Genomic DNA, 22,739 nt, shown 5'->3' on the forward strand with positions numbered 1-22,739 from the left:
TTATATTAATGATGCTCAAAGATACTCATCAGAATAGTCTGCAGCAATCATTAGGATTATACAGTTGGAAAAAGCTTAAAAGTGAAACAAAAACTGTATTTATATTTATACTTCATATATAAAAGTTATTGAATATGTTGCAATACTCTGTGTGTCGTTAAGTATAGAGTCTGACTTAAAAAAATACATAATGATGTTGTCTTTTCTTCACTGTATAAAATGCCTCTATTTTGTATTTTTATTTTGACTTAAGACATCCAACCTTAGATTTTTTCAATAATTTATAGTTGAAAATACAGGCACCTAATATGAGGTATGTAATCTGAGGAGCAGTCAAACCATATTGTTTAAATTAAGCTACAGTTAATACTGAAATGGTGGACATGAAACCAACCTTTTAACTGTAACTCTAATTGAAAGGAAAGGAGATGCTTTTATTTTTTGGGTTTGTTTGTCTTCCTATACTGACATATACATCTGCAATACATTAATTATACACTAGATGGCGATCTAAGACTAATGTTGGCACTGGATACCAGCAACTGCTCTCTGTTCTGTCCTAACTGACTTGTTACAACACAGTATTCCCATACGCTTACAGCTCTCAAGCTTTTCTACATACAGACTGGACAACGTGTCTTTGGTCACTTCATTGGTCCACTCCAGCTCTCAATGTTTGATGAAGCGTGATCAAATCACTAGGTGTGTATTTAATCAATCGTGATGTACAGTGTAAATAAGGAATAAACGTGAAGAAACCCACCACTGTAGGGAGAACTAGGATATTGTACTTATTCTGCAGAATCCCATGGATATTTTTTCACTTTTGAAAGTGAGTAGAAACCACAGTGAGCCTACTATTCTGAAATCCCACAGGCCAGTGTTCATAGGTGCTGATTTGACACTGACTGATTTTGAAATTGCAGAGAAGGCGAAGTGACAGTTGCCTAGCTGAGTGAGTTATTGTGTTAGAAGAAGTCAGTTCAAAAAGTTTTGCTCTGATTGAAGTGCTGGAGTTCTGGGGGAATGGTTGACATATCAGCCCAAACTTAGCTGCCTGTGAGGATGGCCAATTAATTAGATTTTTCCGGGAGGTAATTTGCAATTCTGCATTTGCCCCAGAGTTGTTGAACGTGAGGATCAGGAGGGAGGCTGAAAGAGCGAAATAGTGAGCTAATGAATAATTCCTCTCTTTTTTCTGAATGTCACACACGCAGACACATGCACACCTTCGCTCCACTCATAACTGTATACCACAGGAAAAATGTAGAGCAAAGGAAGTGTTTGATGCTGGGAACTCAGGTATGTTTTCAGCCCTTATTAAACAGCAGTGCTCAGGTGTAATTGATTAATAGGCCCTGTGGGAAGGGATTTACTATATAAAACAGGAAGAGAGAAGAGAGGATGCTGGTTTATGGTAAAACTGAGTGTAAAAGCACCACTCACACCTTGCGTCTCCACCCATGCAGCTGACATGCAGTGTTTGCATTCAGGTGAGACTTTCTTGTTTCTTGTTCTTATGGTGCTGTGTGTATATCACCCTTGGTATTAAGGCAGGTGTTAAGTATAGACTAAAATTACATTCTTAAAGGGGACATAGCATGCAAATTCCACTTTGTTAGTGCTTCTACAGGTTAATGTGGGTATCTGGCATGTCTACCAACCCAAAAACTCTGGGAAAAAAACACTCGCGCGTTTTGTTATGGTTCCTCTAAGTCAGAAACGTCATGCTTGAGTGACTCGATTGAGCTTCCTGGGTTTTGTGTCGTAACAAGGCACTGGAAGTCTCCCTACATGGCCTTGGCCCACCCCAAGTCTTCCACACAGCCAGCAGTGTGGAAGACTTCCGCAGTGTTCAGCACTACTGTACGCCGGGGTACAGTAGTTACGCCGGGTTACAGTAGTTACGCCGGGTTACAGTAGTTACGCCGGGTTAACACCGGACGCGGAAGCGCCGCTGCGAGGCAGCGCAGCGCCGTTCTCAAGCGCGCAGCCGCCTGGCTGTTCACACGGGACGAGCATTTCTCCGCGCTGGTCAGCCCCATAGACTGTATATATAAGGTCAGCCCGCGATTCTGCTTTCTCTGCTTGTTGTTGTACCCGTTGAATGTCGGGGTTCGGGGGTAAATGATGGTCTTCATAGCCCCCCCCCCCACCCCTCTCTTTCTCTCTCTGTCTGTCTGCTTGTGTGCTTGTAGTGGATGGGCAGAGGGGGACATTTAATTATGTGATTGGGAAAATAAAAACTCCAGGACAACAGAAGGGGAATACAAAGTATGGGATGCATATTTGATAATTTATATCATATAAAATATGTAATTTATATCGTTTAAAATCATGGGGGGAGAGGGGGGAGGGGGGAGCTGGCTCATTAGCATTTAAAGGAACAGGCACTCAAAACAGGTCACTCTGTGGAGGGCTGTTTTATACAGGGTAAAAAGGGTGCTGTTTTAAATGATCCTTGTGGTATTTTGACCAAAGTATGTTACAGACATTTCATTAAGACCCCAAGGAACCATATCAACTTGTGGTAAAATGGGCATGCTATGTCCCCTTTAATTTAAACAAAGCAATGAATTGATTATGTATAAGTAAAGGTTACACAGTATGCTGTAAATGGCTTTGTAGCCTGTACTTTGTTAATTAGTAATAGTAATAAACTGGATATAGATAGTAACATACCAATTCCGTTTTAATTATTGTGCATACACTTTTTTTCACACATATAATCATCTTCCTCTTCCAAGGTGGTATATGCTGCTAATGAGTCTTCTTCATCCATAGACAAGGCACCCACACTTCACAAGTATTGTCAATAACTGTATCATCAGTTGTAATGGTGTTGATTGGGAGGAGTATATTGTAGCTCAGAGCCATCTTTAGCACATTACTTTGGCACGTTTTTTGATTGTGCCTAACAGTCAAATTTTATTTGTGAGAATTCATTGCGAAAAAATGGATGTTATGAAAAAATATCTTTATTCATTGGAAAAATATTAAATATCTGAGGGAACAGTGACGTTTTGCAAAATTACCAAGTGTTTGCTGGAGAGGGAGGGTTCAAGATGATTCTTGTAATCTTCTTAATTGACTGATGTCCTTGCTCCACACTTTAGAATGGTCCTTTAGAATGCTGGTTTGGTATTCACACTGTTTTCACAACTAGCAACAACTAAACTTCAGCTTTTGCATTTAGGAATAAGTAAAAAAATATATAGAAATTGGTAGTTTTTCCTCACTCTATTTGAGGGTTAAGGACACCTTGTTAAGCCCTGTAAGGAAAATTGCAAACAATAGCATGCAAAATGCAAGTTTTATGGGCCCAGTTTTGTATATGAGACATACAATTATTTTATACGTGTTCTCCATTAGTTTTCAAAAGCATATGCAGTGTATATATAACCTGCACTCGCCACCAGCAGGATTTAAAGCATCACTGTAAATGAAAATACTTTTTTATCTGCACTATGTTCAGGGGTTTTCAATCACAAGACCTTTGTCCCAAAAACAATAAGTGCTAATAAACCTAACACAACTTAATTGCCTGCCCTGTCACCCCTGACTACTATTACATATTATTACATATTACGGTTCTTTCCAGGATGTTTCTAGGAAATTATTAGAAATTCACAGACACTTAAATAAGGTGTTGCTTGTTTAATTGACAACTTAAAGCTTCCTTTAATTATTATTAAAAGACTCCACAATGATGGGAACTGAATTCTAATCAACAGTAGCTGAAGATCATGAATTCAAGAAAACTGTGCCACTCTGGTGATGTGTTTCAATGGTAAATAGTAGCTGGGCTATATTTGTATAGAACTTTTCAGTCTTAATGACCACACAAAGCACTTTACATTACAAGTCACATTCACTCATTCACACATACACTCCTATAGCGCTTTTTTCTATCCTACACTGATAGCCATCAGCGGCAATTGGGGGTTCAGTATCTTGCCCAAGGACACTTCTGAATACAGACAGGAGGTGCCTGGGATAAAAAAAACACCAACCCTCTGGTTAGTGGATGACTAGTGGTTATGTTGATCACTGAAATAACAACCTTGGTCCAGACTGAAACAACTACTGTATGCAATGTCAATAAATTTTGTGCAGACAATCAATGTGTCCAGATGATGAATCTTAGGTTTTATGACCAAACACCTGCAACATGAATCACATTCTCATCAGCTTCAGTTTAAATTGTGTTTAGTGATAATTAGCGAATGGCTGGCTAGAATGGCTACAGAATCCAAGCCTTATTACACTATAATAATTTAGAAATCTGTAACCCTGTAATGTAAATACGTCCCGACCCCGGTTTCCTTGGTTGTAGCTACTGCCCTGCTTAAGATGAATTCTTTTTTTTCTGCCTTGACGTTGAACTGAGAAATAATCAGAGATACAAGTGGGATCATAAGGGGATGTAATACATTGGCCAAACCATACAGAAACAGTTTGTTTGTATTTGCATGCATTTCTTTCTTTTCTTTAAGTATTAGGCTGCTTACATTCTTCTCCCCAGATATTAATCCAAACCAAAAGCTCATCTCTACACACAGAAGGCAGGTGTAGCTGAGCTTGTCTGGTCACAGAAATAAGAAGCGAGTTCCCAAGGCTGGTCTCCTTCTTGTAGAGCCAACTCATTATTTTGTTGTCAGCAGATGAACCTAATCCGATGTACAGGCCTTGGGCTAAGTTAGAGTTTGTCAAGTAAATAAGAAGACTAATGGCGCATCTCCTTATCAGTGGTGTTTTTCAACTGTGGTAATAAATCTACTGACTGACACCAATGTATCATCTAATTATTGTGTTTTAGCCAGACAAAAAAGCTGTTTTGTGTTTGCTGTGTGTGTGTGTGTGTGTGTGTGTGTGTGTGTGTGTGTGTGTGTGTGTGTGTGTGTGACAAAGGTTGTTTGTGATTGAAACTGTATAGGAACCACATGTCCTCTTTTACATCCAGATACAGAGACTACACCATTATTCAAATAACGACTATTTGATAAATTACACTTTTGTCAATTTCAGGAAACACCCCTGCAAATATTGTTAATAAATAAATTACTTGAGGCTAGTTGTTAAAGTAGTCGCACCTGTAACTCCATATCTATGCAATTATTATATTTCCCATTGTATCTTCCTGCCACCCAACACCTGGACTCTGCCCCTCTCATTCTCTTGTCTCATTGCATTTTTTTAAATTTAAAATTCTTGCAGGGGGTAAAAAGAAGGAGTGGGAGAGATACAGAGAGGAGCGTTGGGCATTAGAGAGAAATGTTTTGCATGGCCTGGAGCCTATCGGGTAATAAAGTCATTAATTCAGCTGATTAACTTGGCCTTTAGGTTAAAGAAAAATCATATCCATCTCCCTTTGAGATGTGACTGGGGAAGCACAGAGGAGGGAGAACCCAGCTAATTAGTGCTAAAAAACAGGAGGGGGTCTTGAGAAGGAAATGGGAGATGGAGGGAGAGACAGAGAAAGAAAGAAACTGTGTGTGTGTGTGTGGCGGCGTGCGTTGCGCGGCGTGCGTGCGTGAGAGAGATAGGAAGGAGAAAGACATGAAGTTTGTGCAGATAGGTGTTTCGACTGAACTACTAATGATGCATGTTTTGGTTGAGGGAGTGTCAAGCTCATCAAAATGCCCGCTTGCTAGGCGCGCCCTTTCTCTCAAAGACTTTGCCCGACTACCTTTGAGCCTGACGCTGCCACTTAATGATGTAAAACAGGAGTGAGGGGGAAGAGTTGGGGTGAGATGTCAGTTTGCTTGCAGTTTAATGATGTTGTTGTTGTTGTTGGATGCATAAGAAGAAAGGATGGCGAAAAGACAGGAGATCCAGCAGATAGTCCTTGGAGCAATGGTAAATGGTCTGTATTTATATTGCACTTCTCTAGTCTTGATAACAATGTCATAATACTGTAATTCTCTATCAATTGATAAAATAAAATATTGAGAGGCAGCTCCATAATTTGGTCAAAATAAGAACTACACTTAAAGGGATAGTTCACACAAAAATGAAACTCACTATCTACTCCCCACGATGCTGATGGAGAGGTGGGTGAAGTGTTTGAGTTCACAAAACATTTATGGAGTCTCAGAGGTACACTTTGTAACAGCCGAGTCCGAAAAAACATAACATGCCTCCATACTGCTCGTGGTGTGGTGTAATCAAAGTGTTCGCAAGCCCCGAAATTCATATTCGACTGGAAATGAGGTAATTTACACCCTGTTTTAAGTCTAAAAGTCACTTCCGGAAGTGGCTAAGCTAGCGGACGTTTCCACGTCCATGAATGCCCCTCGTAAGAAGATATCAATGGACATATAGGCTTACAACATGGTCTAAATAATGCCGTTTCAATTTAAATATGAATGTCTGGGCTTGTGGATACTTGGAAGACACCACACGAGCAGTATGGAGGCATGTTATGTTTTTCAGTTTTATTACATCTGAAGTCTTGGTCGCTTCAGTCGCCAGTTACTTCAATTGTATCGGACTCAGCTGCTACAAAGTTTACCCCTGAAACTCCAAAAGTGTTTTGTTGACTCAAACACTGTAGCCACCCCTCCATCGGCATAGTGGTGAGTAGATAATGAGTGAAATTTCATTTTTGGGTGGACTATCCCTTTAATCTGCCTCTAATGCTGCGTTCACACCAAACGCAATGGACTTGCTGCGGCATAAAAGAGGTTAGCTGTGGTAAAAAGCCTTTGGGAAAAAACAAACTTATTTATACGACCCTAAAGAAATGTCTGTTTTTCCATAGATGGATATCCGAATATTTATTTCAAGAATACAGCCAGGTTCAGGTGAAAGAGTAAGGTCAAAATGATGTTACCTGCTGCATTGAGCACAGCAACCCAATACTTAATTAGAATGCAGAAGATTCACATAGATTCACATCTTCATACCTCGTATCATACTGTAAATTCTTTGGTTGTTATGTTTCCCATCTGGTTGACAGTACAAAGAGGGACAGAGGATGATACAGAGACAGAGATGGAGAAAGAGCAGAATGGACAGAGAAAGAGAGCATAGCCAGGTGACAAAGTGAACATATAGTCAAGACCACGCAGTTATAAATCCCTGTTAGCCATTGTTTTGCCCACAGTCATTACAATGGACTTATCAATGATTTTATGTTACTAAACACTTTGGCTTCTCCCCAACTACCGGTATATATTTTTTTCTATTTCCATGCAATATGTTTATGTGTTATTGTCAGAGAAAAGAGGTAGAGAGGAGAATGGAAAGAGAGAGCAGGATGGACAGAGAGAAAGAGAGCATGAACCAGGTAAGAAAGTGGACTGGTAGTCAAGACCACATTGTTATAAAGACATGTTAGCTACTGTTGTCCCTACATTCTTTGCAGTGGACATCACAATCATTTTTACAATACTAAGCAGTGTAATGATAAACTGTCAGCTAATGTGGATTCTTCCCAATCACTTCTTATAGATATTTATGTTATAAATGCTCTGTGTGTTGGCTTCATTTATTATCACATAATATGTTGTTTTGTATTTCCGTACATTATATTTATGTGTTATTGTCAGTGCAAAGAGGGAAAGAGGAAGATGGAGAGGGGAGAGAGATTGAGCAGGAACAACCAGATGAAAAAGTTGACAGATAGTTAATGCAAAAATTGTTAGTGTGGCAGCACATACATTATGTCAGTGGACTTCATTTTAAACATCACATCTTTATTCAAACACGTTCCTTGTTAATAACATATGCTATTTGTTTATTTTCAAAATTTAGGGGAGAAAGAGAAGAACATATAGATACTCTGAAAGATTAGAGAGTGAGAGGGAAGACTAGAGAGACAAATGAAAAGAAAGAAAGGGAGCCAGCCACCAAGCTGAAGCAGAGAGGGCTCAATATTACTTTTTTGATTTAGGGGATAAGGACACATGTCCAAAACAGTTAAAGTTGTTTAAGTACCCACACGATCAGTTTGGTACCAAAAAAAGAGTCTTCGAACAAAAACATTGTTTATTTGTTTGTGTTAGCATGGTCGGTGCCAGGACCTGAGTCCAGTGAGTATAAAATCTTAATCTTTAATTCTCAGCGCTGATTGGCTTTTGCGAAAATGCGTCACATGAATTGAGTTCAAATCAGTCTTTGCATTGACTTTGTATGTAATCTCATCACATGAATGGATAACACTGTTGCACTGTTGTTCCACTGACTTAAGTTTTTAACCTACAAACTCAGAATCAGGGACAACCTTTACACCAATATTCTGGGGTTATTACAGTGGGATCACTACTCAATAGACTGAGGGATAACAAAGTATATTACACAGACCACAGTTTTAATGGTGGTTTAAGGGTATAGTCCTCCACTCATGTGCGTACACACATGTTACCATGGTTACCAAAAGATGAACATAGAAATTGCTTATTCAGATTGATTATAAGATTACTTTCTGAACAGTTCATGAGCAGTAGATGGATTTATTGGTAGTCACATCCAATATCAGCTCTCACAACAATAACCTTTTTCATACATTTGCTTTCACAAAAGAGATCTTCTTTTTGAGCTGCCTCAGTCTGGTTGGTCGAGATTAGATTACTCACTAGTTTTCTCACTAACCCAAATGAACTGGGCAAATTCAGAGGATGGATTAGGTGTGAAAACACTCTTATAAGTTTGATTCTATCTAAAGATGAGATCTGACCCCTAGTTTTTCATTTTATTTCAATATGTTGATATCTTACTTTTCAATCAGATTTTTTCTTGACGATTAGATCAACCAAGATTTATTAATGTCTGATATAAAAAGCATTCAAAAAGATAAAGAGTCCACATAGGTCAAAACCACCCATCTAATCTGATAGTAAGTAAAGGGTGAGAAAACAAGGAATAAAAGCTGTCAACAATGTTATTCCTATTAGGTTTTCATAGGTTTTACAATGAATAAGTAATCCACAGCACCATATTCAGGCTACAGTTAATCTTATCAAGGACGGAAGGACAACAATAAACAACTTAATAATATGCTGTTTCTTCCCTCCCTTCTTCTCGTGATTCCACTTGGTACACTTCAGATTGCCAGCACCTGGTATGCTTAAGAGAGCACCAAACTCAGCTGGTCAAAATGATAAGAGATCACATTAAAAAAGAATCAGAGAATAATTTTTTTTAGAGATACCAGATAGAGCATATGTATTTATCAACAAAACTAGCAGAAGTTTGGTGGTTTGAGTCCCGGCCAATGCCAAAGTGTCCTTAGGCAAGATGCTGAACCCAAAATGGCCCCTCATAGATGTTGAATTTGTACTGTCATTTGATCTACTCAAATGATATAGTCTGCATGCCAAAGGAACATTAAAAACACAAACAAAATTAGCATAACAACTGTAGATTGATTCAGTGCCGTTAAGAAATTAGAAATTTCATTCCACAGCAGCGTCTCATTGCTGCACAAAGACCCACCAACATTTTCTGCTTCCCTATTGGCCAGAGAGCCAACGCATCAGGGATGACATTCACAAGGACGCCGCTGACCCCTGCTTGACTTCAGTCCATCTCTGGATTGTCACCTATTGTGTGCATGAAGCAGAGGGTACAGGGCTGCAATGTGAGCTGGTAGCAGAAGTCAAGCCTCTAATACTGAGTTGTATTAAAATCTGTGTAAAAAGAAAGTGATTCATAATGGGACAAATTTGAGTCGTGCTATTTTGCCTTTTAATTTGGACTCAAGCATTAGCATCGGCCCTCCTTTCAGTTTTATTGTTGGAAAACAGAAGCTTGTGAAGTGAAGTTTAGTGACACCTTACATGATTTATGCTTACTGAGGATAAGAAGTTTCCAGTCACCTCTCAATTTAATTTAGAGCTGCCAATATGCTAAGTCCAGCTTTAATGTCCTATAGCATGAGGAAGAAAAGGGCTTCCATGCACTAGTATCTTGTGAACTGCCTGGGTACATCTGGTCCCATGGCAAACACAGAGGGAGTCCTTTGTCAGCGCCCACAAAGGCTGAGAAGGAGAGAGGGAAGAGAGGAAGAGGGATCTGCTGGCCTTCTTTTTAAACCAGTTTAAGGACTCTCTCTTCTGGAGTCCATTAGAATAGCGGAGTATCTTCTTCAGTTGCAGAGGGGGACAAACAAATGTGCTCTGTGGTGGCTGCCAAATAACCTTGGCCACTGTTATTGAAATGGTGATCAATCAAAAGAAAGGAAGAGAGATCAGAGGGGAAAGAGGGCTGTGAAGCAGCAGAGGGGAGCCAAAGCAACGGTGAAAGAGGAATAAATGGAGCCAAGGAGGAAGAAAATGAAAGGACAGAGAGGGGAGAAAGAAACAGAAATAAAAGAAAAAAATTAGGACAAAAGCAAGAAAGCAATATAGTAGTTTATAAGAAATATTTGGAGGAAAAGTAGGATTGGGTGACAAAAACTGTCAAATCAATATGTTGGCAACCAGACGTTATTGTGCAAAGTGGAAATAATATATTATATATTTTTTTCTCCTGATATTCAGACTTGCATTATTCTAAGACAGTTACTCTAGCTGCTATAGCATTTTATCACATAAAATGACCTTTGCATTGCATTGCATTGGTTTGTTAAGTAAAACCAGAGACAAACAATATACTGTATATAAAGATGGATGATGGATGACATGTCTACACTTCCTCCTACTATCCAGAAAAGAAGCTAAAATATCCTGAATATGAATGCTCCCATATTGCGCATTTAGAGCCAGGTAGTTGCAATGGGAGGATGGAGCTGTTGTAGCAAGGTCCCACCATTACACGATCAATCATTTGAGGTTAAGGTTATAGAGTAATTGCTGTGATCATTAAAATAAACAATTTGACTGTTGGTTGAATGCAGAAAAGTTGACTGTGATCTCTCTTTTTGAAGTACAGTGTTTTTCCAAGCCATCTATCCACCCATTTTGTCACTTGGAACATTTGCTCCAAATTGACACACTGTTTCACACGGCTGCCAGATCTTGTAACAAGCTGCTTGCACAAACAACATATACTGTATAATTGTGTTTTTATGGGAGAACAGTCTTATCTTAGTTTCTGTGGCAAGAAAATAGGGATCTGACATACTACACTTATTGCAACACAAATTTTGCTGAGTTTCTAGAAAAAGAAGTAATGATGTATTGTATCTAAATGGAAAGTGGTGGCACTACACTGCTAACAGGTTACTCTGCTTGCTAGAGGCCAGTGATGTGCCAGTTTCAACTAAAGGTCAAATTAGCAGAAAAAACACCCTAATGACCCTGTTTGCTGGGATAGAAAGACAGACAGAGAGACATTTTGAAAAAAATTTCAAATGAACCTGTAACAGCCATATTGTTTTGCTCAGCACGGTTTATAGTCTCTTCACCATCCCTTTAAGAGTTTATATGGCAATTAGCAATTCATTTTTCAGGGGAGTTTTAATGCCATTTCAAAGGAAAAATTAATTTACAGACAGCTTAAACATTTTTACACCAATTTGGCACACCTTCTATGACAGTAATTGCTTCAGGGTTACATGTCAAATGTTCAAACCACAATATCTTGTCATCAAGAAAAAAAGTTATGGCAGATGTTTGTTCTGTATGTCTATTTGTGTACGGCACATTTCATATCAAACAGACTGACCTCTGATTACTTATCACCAACGCAGATACAAATCTATTCCTTTCTTTAAGCAGCATCTCTTCAAATAAATGACATACCGTCATTTATAATTTATTATGAAATTACAACAAATATTCTATGAAGCCAACACACACAAGAGTAATATTCTCTTTCAATAACAAAGGTGGCATTCAAACAGATGGAATAAATGGGATCACTAATTGGGCCAGTTCCTGTATATAATTATGATTGAATTTGAACAGACTACTTTATAATTACATCCCTTGAAACAAAGGAGTCATAAAAATTATTTTGTCGATGATGCCTTTGTTCTCAATTCCAGGATTTTAAACAGTTTCATTTCCTGGACCTCACCTCATATAAAAATATGTCTCTTGACAGGACATTGTATTCACTTCACCAGCTTCATGCCTCTGAAATACAACATTTCTTTAATCAAATGTTGTGTGTCTTGGTACTCTTAATCAGTTATATCAAAGATTTGGCCTTGTTAAAAGGCTTATTGTATAGAACTGATATCCTGGAAAGACACAGGAAAACATCATGAGAAAATTGTTGAAGTCCTTCTACAAACACAGAAATTGATTAAAATATAGATCCAGATACATTTTACTGCAAATATTAGATGGGAAAATAATCCAAAAAAGACCATTGTCCAAAATTTGGACAGTCTTAGTCTGACTCAATGTGTGCATTGTGGGTATAAACCACAGACTGGTATAAACCCCTATTTCAGACGGGATTGTCCTCCCCTTTCGTTATTTTTCTGTGAAAAAAAGGCAAAAACGTACACACTATCATACAATCACATGGTTGACATACGTGCATTTGTGTGTGTGTGTGTCCCAACCGGGACTGCATTTAAAGTAGAGCACGAGAAAACTCAATGCAGCTGTTCCTGCTCCTGCTGAGCCAGCTCTGCACATTCTATATCCCACAGCTGAGTGCCCGAACCAGGCCCACCTTTGCGTCTTTTACTGTTTATAAAAAATCTATTTAATGACAATGCTCGACTCAACCACGTCTCCTCCTAGTCATTACTACTGCATCCTGGTCTCAGCTCCAATCAAGACAATTGTAATTGGTCAAAGAAGACAAAGAAGACATTTTGTCAAGAGCTGAATGTTAGTGGGTGCAGTCTGACCAGTCAGAAAATCTGCCTTTTGGATTGGCCCTAATAGAGATGCTGTGGAATGAGCTCAAGAGAGATGTTCAGGCCAGATGTCCAAATAATGTGGCTGAGCTCAAACAGAACTAAAGTAAGAACAGTTCAAAATCCTCCTGATCTGCAGCTACTGGTTTTAAGGTTTTTTGCTGCCAAGGGAGGTTTGACCAATTATTAAATGCAAGGGTTCTCTGACTTTTTCCACCGGCACTGTGAATGTCCAATGGCTGTTTTAAATAAATACATGAAAAATAATAATTGTTTGTGTGTTATTAGCTTAAACACATTCTGTTTGTCTGTGACAGTGAAGAAGATCAGATCATATTAAATCTTCAATTAATGGAGAAAACCAGGTCATTCCAAAGGGTTCACAGACTATCTCTTACTACTGTGTATGAGAGAGGTATCCGTCTTCTTATCTTGCTCTTGGCAAGAAAGCATGTAAGCACATTTGCCAAAATGTCAAACTTATCTGTGAGGGAAGATACAACAAGACCAACTCTAATGATAGAATGAAAATTTTCATATTCTACAATTTAGCATCAAAATATGTGAGGTTATATTTCTGTGTAATATTTAAAAGCCTAATTATTACAAGATAATGTAATTTTTGATTATACTTTTTAAAAAAAATAAAAAGCTTTATCTATCTTTCAGTTATCTTTCCTTCTCTTGTAAGGAGCAAAGGTTTTTTTGCTGATCATCCCAGAAGAATCCAATTACAGCAGTATTTAGAGATCATTGAGATTACAGTGTATCTAAGAAAAAAAACAATCAGAGCCTATCTGATTTCTAGCTTTAGCAGGAGACACATTGCTGTAATGAAGTCTTATTTCTCCTCTTTCTACCCCATCTCTCCACTTTCCTTTATCTCCCTACCTCCATCTGCTGTCCTTTCCTGTCTTATTTTGTCTTTCCATTTCTCTCTGTCCTTTTTTCTGATTTGTATTTTATATCTACAGTTTTGTCTTTTTCTTGTTTTTTACTTTTTTGCTTTCTGTCCTTTTCATTTGTTTCTCCTCTAATTTCTCTCTTTTTTCTTCATGATTTCTCTTACACGTTCTACCACATCCTTTCCCGTTCATCATTCTCACCACATACTAATGCCGTTGGGATTACCGCGGCAGGCCTCAAGGTGGTGTGCGTACACAGAGAGCTGAGTGCAGTAAAGCAGGTGTTTTTCACCTAAAAATTTGAAATATCACTGAAGACCTGGTGGGTGGCTATGACCTTTGGCAAGTACTGCCTTTTTTTGCCTTGCTTGCTTGCTCTTTTGTTAAATACCTGGCCACCCGTCTCACCAAGTCCCTTTCTCCGCCCCTAGGCAATGTGGCTCTGCAACTGCAAAGCACTTAGAGCTTGTACATCCATACTATGATTAAATAATTCATCACTGGCTGAAAAGGGGCACACGAGGGAATGCTGTGCAAAGAATTTTGATGATAATGGATTGATGATGACAATTATATACAATACAATACACAATATAATATAATATAAATGTCTGAATTGTCCTTAGAGAATTTTAAGGCTGTATGAATATTACAATATTTTAAAACAAATTTTCTGCCATTAAAGTAAAATTCTGAAGAATATTAAACCGATTTTGTCTCTCTTTACTTTTGTCAATCCTCTGTTTATCCAAATGCTAAAAGTCAAACCTTTCCCATCAAAGATGCAGCAGCAGCTTGAGGTGCATATCATGTCACTCCTGACTATCACATCAGTACTGACTGCTGGTCCATAAATGGTGAACAGATGAATGCATTATTGGCACCATTATATTGAAATGTCAGCGTGCCTCTGTGGCATACAGCACGTACTGTCAGCTATCCTGCAGGTAATGAATTGTATCTACAGTTCAGATTGTCACCATGATGGCAGGAAATGCCATGAATTTTCCACAGATAGTGTCTATCTCTGTCTCTATCTGTTCTCTGTGACTGTGTAATTTGCACACAGTGTTCTATTAAATCCAAAGAGCACTGTGATAGTTTTCAAATATATGCCAGATTTTTAAAGTTAAAACTAACTTATTTATAAAAATTGGAATTCATTTTTGTCAGGGTGTGTCAACGATCAACAATGTGGAAGTTTGTAAATGTAACTTTATTAACCAAATGAGGCAATTTATTTAATCGGAGGTGCAAAGATTACACACAAAATATAAGTACAAGAACTGACAATTCATAACAGGGACGATGAGATGTCTCAAGGTGTTCTATCACGTATGTTCTTCATACATAAATATCTTTTTTTTCTTTCCTGGGCGATTACTGCACCACAAAATGAAGAAGAGACAAATTAAGTAAGTTAGTTTAAGAAAAATATCAGAAAAAATACAGTAATAAAGATTTAAATTTTAAAAAAAAATTATTTTATAAATAATTATCCATCATACTGTAATTAAATACAATTACAATATTAGTTTTGTCCGTCAAATGTCCCAAAAAACCAATAATTTTAAATCCAAAAGGTATTAATTTGAGAATAAAATCATTTGGCATTAACTATCTATCTATAAAGTAACAGTCTATCCCACAAATCAACAGATTGTTTCATCCCCAAACAATGCATAACCATTTATACTCAAAAAGTGTACAGTCATTTCAATTTGCAACCTTTATAATGGAGTCAGTATCAACCTGTGCTAATTACCCCTTAAATGGCGACAAAAGCCATTTTATTATTATATCATTTAATTTATTATTTACATTAATTCCACACCATTCCTTTAATATAATTATTATTATCTTAATAATGGTAATAACTCATCAGTCTACCAATCTTTTTAATCCAAGTTGCCATAATGCTGTTAGATGCAATTTGATTGCTCGTAACCTCAGTAAACGCAGTATTGATGCTTGGTTCTTCCTCTGCTTATCAATGTGTTGTAATGTTGAGCAGTGGGCTCCAGGGGACAAAGGTCAGAAGTGGTTGGAAGCTGTCGCTTAGAACAGATAGAGATGAAAAACATAAATGCGTCTTGATTTAAAAAGCTTCTCTTCTCTTCTCTTCATTTTTCCTTTAATTTTAACAAACACCAAACAGTGAAAGGTTCCCTGCTGAAAGAAAGCTGTTGTCAGAAATAAATCCTCATCACAATGTTACAGCAGAGACTTTAAACATTTCTCTCAACCCAAAACGACATAAGTCTTTAAAAATAAAGACTTTTAGTGAGCTTCCAAACACTCTGGAGCTCGTCCTGACTGCACTGTAAAACATGTTGTGTGATGTTGAGCTTTATCCCCAGGTTACTATGTAATGATATTCATGAGCTGGGCCCAGCATACAGCAGTGTGAGTGCTGTATGCGTTTCATGCTATAGAGCCAACCATCGTCTCCTTAGGGGTATTTGGCTGAGGCCTAATGGACGAGGCCGAGCTAATCCCCCGGAGAAACACACACTGCTCTCCCCTTTGTCAGAGAAGTGGCTCTGATCAGGTCTTTGAAGGAATGCCACACTGGTGTCTCCCTGTATGTTGCCTCTGGCTCACCTTTGCCTCTGGCTCACCTTTACCCCCCCCCCCAAATATAGAGAAATTCACACAAAAATTTGTGTTTGTGCATCTACACAATTCACAGATAAACACATGCAACACACACACACACACACACACACACACACACACACACACAGCGGGTCCCTCACAGTAGGGGCCTCAGTAATAGGCACCCCACCATCTGGAGACCCCGTCCAGGGGGCTGTAAACAATAGAGCGCATGCAGTATAGCAGATTATCATTGTACATGAATTTATGTGTGTGTGTGTGGTTAATATAACAGGGGACATCATCGGATATTCTCCACCTAAACCAATGTTTTCTCACCCCCCTACATCCACCCTGAGGCTGTAATTGGATGATCGGCACATACACTCTAAATAATGTAAAAACGAATTTATTCAATACTAGAAAGCTGGAAAATGTGTGTGCTTGTGTGGGTGTCCAGAACATATGTTTCATATGTTTTTCGGAGAATATAAGTTAAATATGTGCTGATGATAACACAGTTTGGTTGATTTTATGTTGGGCACAGTTTCAAACGAATATCTTAAAATTGTACATTTGCTGTCTATTTCTACGGTCTTTGTTAGTGCTGTATTTGAAACCATGGTTTCCATTAATTGGAGCAAAGGAAGGCTACCGTAGAAGACCAATACTGAAGAGAGCTAAATGTGGGCTCAGTCAATCAGTTCATCATGGAAAAACGTCCCTATACCTCTGCTGTGGTGTAATACAGATATTTTGCATGTTTGGATAGTTTTTTATATATTTTATATATATATATTTTTATATTTTGCAGAACACAGTATTTCACTTATTTTCTTATCAAATCTAATGATCAGTTTTCCAAGTGATACACTGAAATAACATGGTTATTTCTGTTATCTGCCGAGCCTCAACATTGACCGACATATTTACAAATGGCAGCGTTTCTTTGTAATATCACAATCAAAGCAGCATCTTTCGGGGATTTCCTTTAAGGCGCTGAATACTCATAACCATTTATACATTGTCCCTGTTCCATATATGAAAAATAATTGTCATAACCAAACCCCTCACTTCCCCCGAGCCTTTTATGAAAATCAGATCTTGAGAGCGCCTAATTAGGCTTGATTCACGTTAAAGGAAGAGGAAAGACAGGAATGTGAATAAATTGAGAGCAGGAGGAGGAGAGAATGGAGCGACAGACGGGTGATTAATGTGAAGGCTGTGATGCACGTCAGTGGGGGAGACAAATGAAAGGATGGGGAGAGGGTTTCTTTTAAAAGAAAAAGAGGACACAATATAGTAAAATTTTATCCTATGAAATACATTTAAACCCAAATATGTCATTATCACTTAGATAATAACGTATAATAATAGGCATTATGCATTTCTTTTTCATATGCAATAAGCCATGTTGTTTTGAATATTATAAAATATAATATATTATTTTCATCCTAAAGAAATAGAATCCAGTGGTTCTCAACCTTTTTGGCTTTTTGAAAGCAAAGTCTAGAAGTGACCTATTTATGTGCTTGAAAATGTAAAATGTTCCTTTGCTGAGGTATAAAAGTAATAACTATTAATTCAGATTTTGTGTAACATTCATCTTTTTTTTTCTTCCATGACTATTTCATGAAACACCAAATTTATCCTGTGACTTAGGTTGGAAAGCACTCTTACACCACAGGATGTGTTTAGCAGTTTGCAGCATCTTGACCAACTGAGTACTTTATGACTTTATTACTGTCTGTAAATGCAGTGTTACTTGATTTCTAACATGACAGACATGCTTAATCAAAATCATCTACTATCTAAGCTGTTTGACTGTCTGGTTTGCTGGGTGGCTCCAGCTCAGCAACACTATGGTTTGGCTGCAGCACCAATTGATAGAGGATATGCAGGATGTCACAGATCAAGATAGGCACAACAGAACCTAAATGCACAACTCAGGATGCAGCTGAAAGTTCAAAAGTCTTAACTTGACAAAAGGATACAGAAATCCAGGATGGCAAACTTCAACGAAAGGTAGGTTTAACAGACTGGGTCTAAAAAACAGGATCAATATAACAGGACTTAAGAATACAGCGCTGGGAAGCTAAAGGCACATGGCACAAAGATAATTTGGCAGAGAACAAAGGAAGTGGACTAGTATAGTGGAGCTGTGAGTAAATGGAGAAGTGAGGTGATTTAACCAGAAGTAGGTGGGGGAGTGGCTGGATCGGAAATGACAACAGAGTTATGAGCAGAACTGATGACAAACCAGACTGAATGAATGAAGAAATTATATAAAATAATTATAAATAGAATAGAATTTAAACAATTAAACAATCAAACATTCTTATATTAACTCACATTCTGGTTTATTATGAACCATTCATCAAATGCTATAAATAGCAGTCCACAGTCACTCACTGCATATCTTCCTCCTTAGTTTGTTAGACTCAGTTCTGCTTGTCCTGCATACCCACAATGCCCCTGTTGTCTCTTCTCAGCAACAGACGTCAGCTCCGTGCACTCGTTAGCAGTGAGGCTCCTCTGCTGTCCGCTCCAGGGAGTGATAAGTGTTCCTTTTCTAGGTCACTGGTTATGTGACGCGCTGAGCCAGTGGGAGCCACTCATATTCCTATTCTCCCTCCGCAGGAGAAGCCAGCCACATCACCAATTAATATGCCCTCCACCAGCTACACCCATCCGCCATCGGATGTGGAGCAGTCATCTTGAATTCAGACGTCTTCCCACACACTGTGTACCCAGAGTCCCTGAAGATGCCGGGGAGAGACAAGGAAAGATTGTTTCCTGATTGTCGGCAAGAGGAAAAAGGGGGAAGGTTTTTGAAATATTTAAAGTGAAGCGGTCTCGCTGGAACGATGAGGTTTTGTTTTGCTTTATATTTGATGTTGGTAAACTTCAGAGGTACACAGGTCTTCCATTTAAATCACATAGATGTCACAGTCAATCAGAATTCACCATGACTTCCCGCACAACTTTTTCAGGGCTGTTACAACTTGGGAAAGATGGGGGGATGTTTACATGGCATCTATTCTTGTGGGAGAGGTTGAACTTCTGCAGCAAGTTACTGTTTGATTCAAAAAGATTTAATTTCCAACTTTTAAAATAAGTAGATTAGAGCAGACAAATAATTGCAAAGTTTGTTGTAACCTTTGTATACCTGTAAAATAAATCTGCATGAAAAATTTCATTTTGTGCATGTGTGGAAAATAAATTATATTGATGAGCTGTGAGGTTATACTAAATATAGAAAAGAAAATGGCAACTGAGTAAATGTTATCCACTCAGGAAGAGTGTGACATGAGGTTAAAAAAAAAGCTGGTAAGCAAACCCTTAGTAAAAGGGATAGTTCAATCCAAAATAAAAATCCCCTCATTATCTTCTCACCACTCAATGGAGGGGTAGGTGAAGTGTTATCCCTTTAACATGTGATAGTTTCACATCATTTTTGTCAAACTACTGTTTTTCAAGGTCAGTAATAAACATTTACATCAGCAATTGTAACTATTAGTTTTTTGCAGCTTCAGCCCCCAGCCTATCCACCCCAACTCCTTAAAACCTTATCCTGAATATATTGCTTCAGACAAAACCACATAATATGTGATAAGTACAAAAGTAAACACAATAGTTGAGCAAATACCTTTTTCTAGCCTTCTCTCTTCTTCTTTATTCTACCTAGAAGCACTTTGCCTTTTCACCCTCCTCCTTGATGTGGAAGGTGCTCACAGCCATGAGGGTGACTTTCTCTGGGCTGTACAGAAGACATGACCCGAAGGTTGAATCTGAGCTCAGCTATAGCTGAGAGTGCAGCCATGTTTTCCGGACATTGCCTTTGATTCACTCTTCTTCACAAAATAATATCTGGTATCCATCAGCCGTCATTGATCATCTGAGTGTGCATGTCTTGTTATAAAGTCTTATTGTACTGTTATTAGTTTAACTTCAGTGCAATAAGTGCAAAAGCAAGTCCCTAGAACACAGCAAGGCCCGGGGGAAGTTGTGAAACAAGAATGTCGACAGCTCCATGTTTCCTTTGGAAGTTCAGTCTTTATTCTCTATTCACCTCAACTGACTTTCAGGAACAGATGTGTCTCCTACATACCATTTGGAATGGACCACTTTTTTTTTTTTAATCAAATGTAATTTATTTTGGAAAGGCTTCGGATGTTTGTTCAGTTTAATTTTGTTCAAAGCAATACGTCTCCTCAACATTGTTTGACAGGACTTTCTGCTGCCTGTGGCAAAACTTTTTCTTTGAACTTTCACTGCATTACATCGAACCACTGTTACAGTCACACCTGTGACAGTGTTAATGTAATAGAAATAATTATGAATATTATTAGTTTTTCCTCTTTTTTCTTGTTGCTACAATCGGTAGTGTCAGAGGTTGTGGAGCTCATATTTAGACATTTCCATATTTAGGGATATCAGGCAAATTATGAATAAAATCAAACAAAATGCATCAAGATTGTTGTTGGAAATGTATAAAAAGTTTTATTTGATGCAATCGATATGTATAACAGTCGAATATAATTAGTTGTGTTGGGACCTGGTATTTGTGAACTACAGTTCGGCCTACATGTGGCCAAAGCCTAGAGCACATGTTCTTTGTTCTGGAGACAAACCAGAGCCTCCAGAACTCAGTCTCCCAGGGCGCGTCAACGTCACACAGAGGTGTGAAAACCGACCGGGGACACAAGTTTCAACCACTATTGGTCACTCTGTTGGTCACCCAGTTCTCCCCCCTTCTTCCTCTTTCCACGCAACCCTCCGAGAGGAGAAGTGCGGCTGTCCAGCTCACTTTCTCGACTCTTTCAACTCAACTCAACTCTCCGAGAGGAGCCCACCTCTGTCTGCTCAACTTCAATGGAGGAGAGGTGCAGCTTTCCACTCACCGAGCGAGGGAAACCTCCTCCAAATCCAAGCTCTACCAACCTTCAAGCAGGCCTGACTGGAGCAGACTGTTAAAGCCTATGGACCTCAGCATAAGAGCTGCATCGCACAGCAGAACCACAAAAACGGGAGCCACAAACCAGTAAGACGACTTCACTGGACTTCTAACAGCACAGCAACCTTTTTTTCCCTTTCCATGGACGGGTAACACAACTGGGCTTAATAATTATACTAGGCTAAGCAAAGACTGTTTATTCGATTCCGTGTGATGTTTATAAGTTTGATTTGTGTTGCTGTGATATTTTGGTTATAAGTTATTTGAAAGTTAATGATAGTTATGTTATGCTCTTCATAGTCTTTCTTTGCATGCATCTAGTAACTTTCTCTAATTTGGCACCAACACACACACACACACACACACACACACACACACACACATACACCCCCACTACATGTCGTAAACATTCCAAAGGGGGGGGGGTCGTTATCTTTGGAGTGGCCAGCCGCCATTTTGAAACCACACTCACTCACACAGACACACAGACACACACACATACTCACATATACATCTTTATATAGTAAGTACACCTTTAGTAATTTGTGTTTTTATACTTTATTATCTTCATAATAAATGTTTTTCTTTCACAAATGTTTTTTCATTAATGTTAAGTGTGAATTTTACCAACCACTGTCAAGAACTCTATATCCTTCAACTTAGCTAACTATCTATATGGTAATTTTGGTTATAGTTATTAATGTAATTGTTAATCAGAGTTCCAAATTTGTAGTTAGTACTTTTATGAGACTTAATCAATAAATTGGCTATCTTTTCCCTTCCTTTGAAGGGTGGTGCCCCGAGGTAACTTTAATCAATTAAAGTTATTATTTAATATTAATATGTTTTATATTAATATTCAATATTTTATTTTGATTATCAAATTTATTGAATGCCAAAAGGCACACCATTTAATGGTATCACGTTTAATGCATTATTGCAAAACAGTTGCAATGATCATCTATTTTAATACTTTATACTGTTTTATATAGAAAATCAAAGACTGAAAATCAAATCAAACAATGGTGCAAAGGAGTGACAAACAATTATCCAAGCACTATACTTAAGCACACTATTGAGGCACTTGTATTTTACCTGAGATACATTCTACTATGATATGGCTCTGCTTGCTGCCCTCTATCTAATGGCAAAGTGTGGTTTTAAATGATGGTGGGGCTGCATCAGGTAAGCTTGAATACAGAGTAGTGGATAATACATGTATTTGGAATATGAAAAAAAATTTAAATAATGACAAAACTAAATATGAGTAACTATTTTCTTACTGTCATGGGGCTCACTATTACACTTACATTTTAAATTGGTGATAATCAGAGTAAACTTATATTCTTAGAATCAAAAACAAAATGTTCAATGAAACTGGTGTCAATTCACATGGTTTTATTGTCATGCCGATTACTGGTTTTCACTGTTACAGAATGCTGTTGAACATAAAAGGTAAGGGGGGATTGGACCTTCAACATTCCTGGCAGACTAAACATCACTATCAGGATGTCTG

The sequence above is a fragment of the Hippoglossus stenolepis genome, chromosome 8, assembly GCF_022539355.2.
Source record: "Hippoglossus stenolepis isolate QCI-W04-F060 chromosome 8, HSTE1.2, whole genome shotgun sequence".
NCBI classification, from domain to species: Eukaryota; Metazoa; Chordata; class Actinopteri; order Pleuronectiformes; family Pleuronectidae; genus Hippoglossus; species Hippoglossus stenolepis.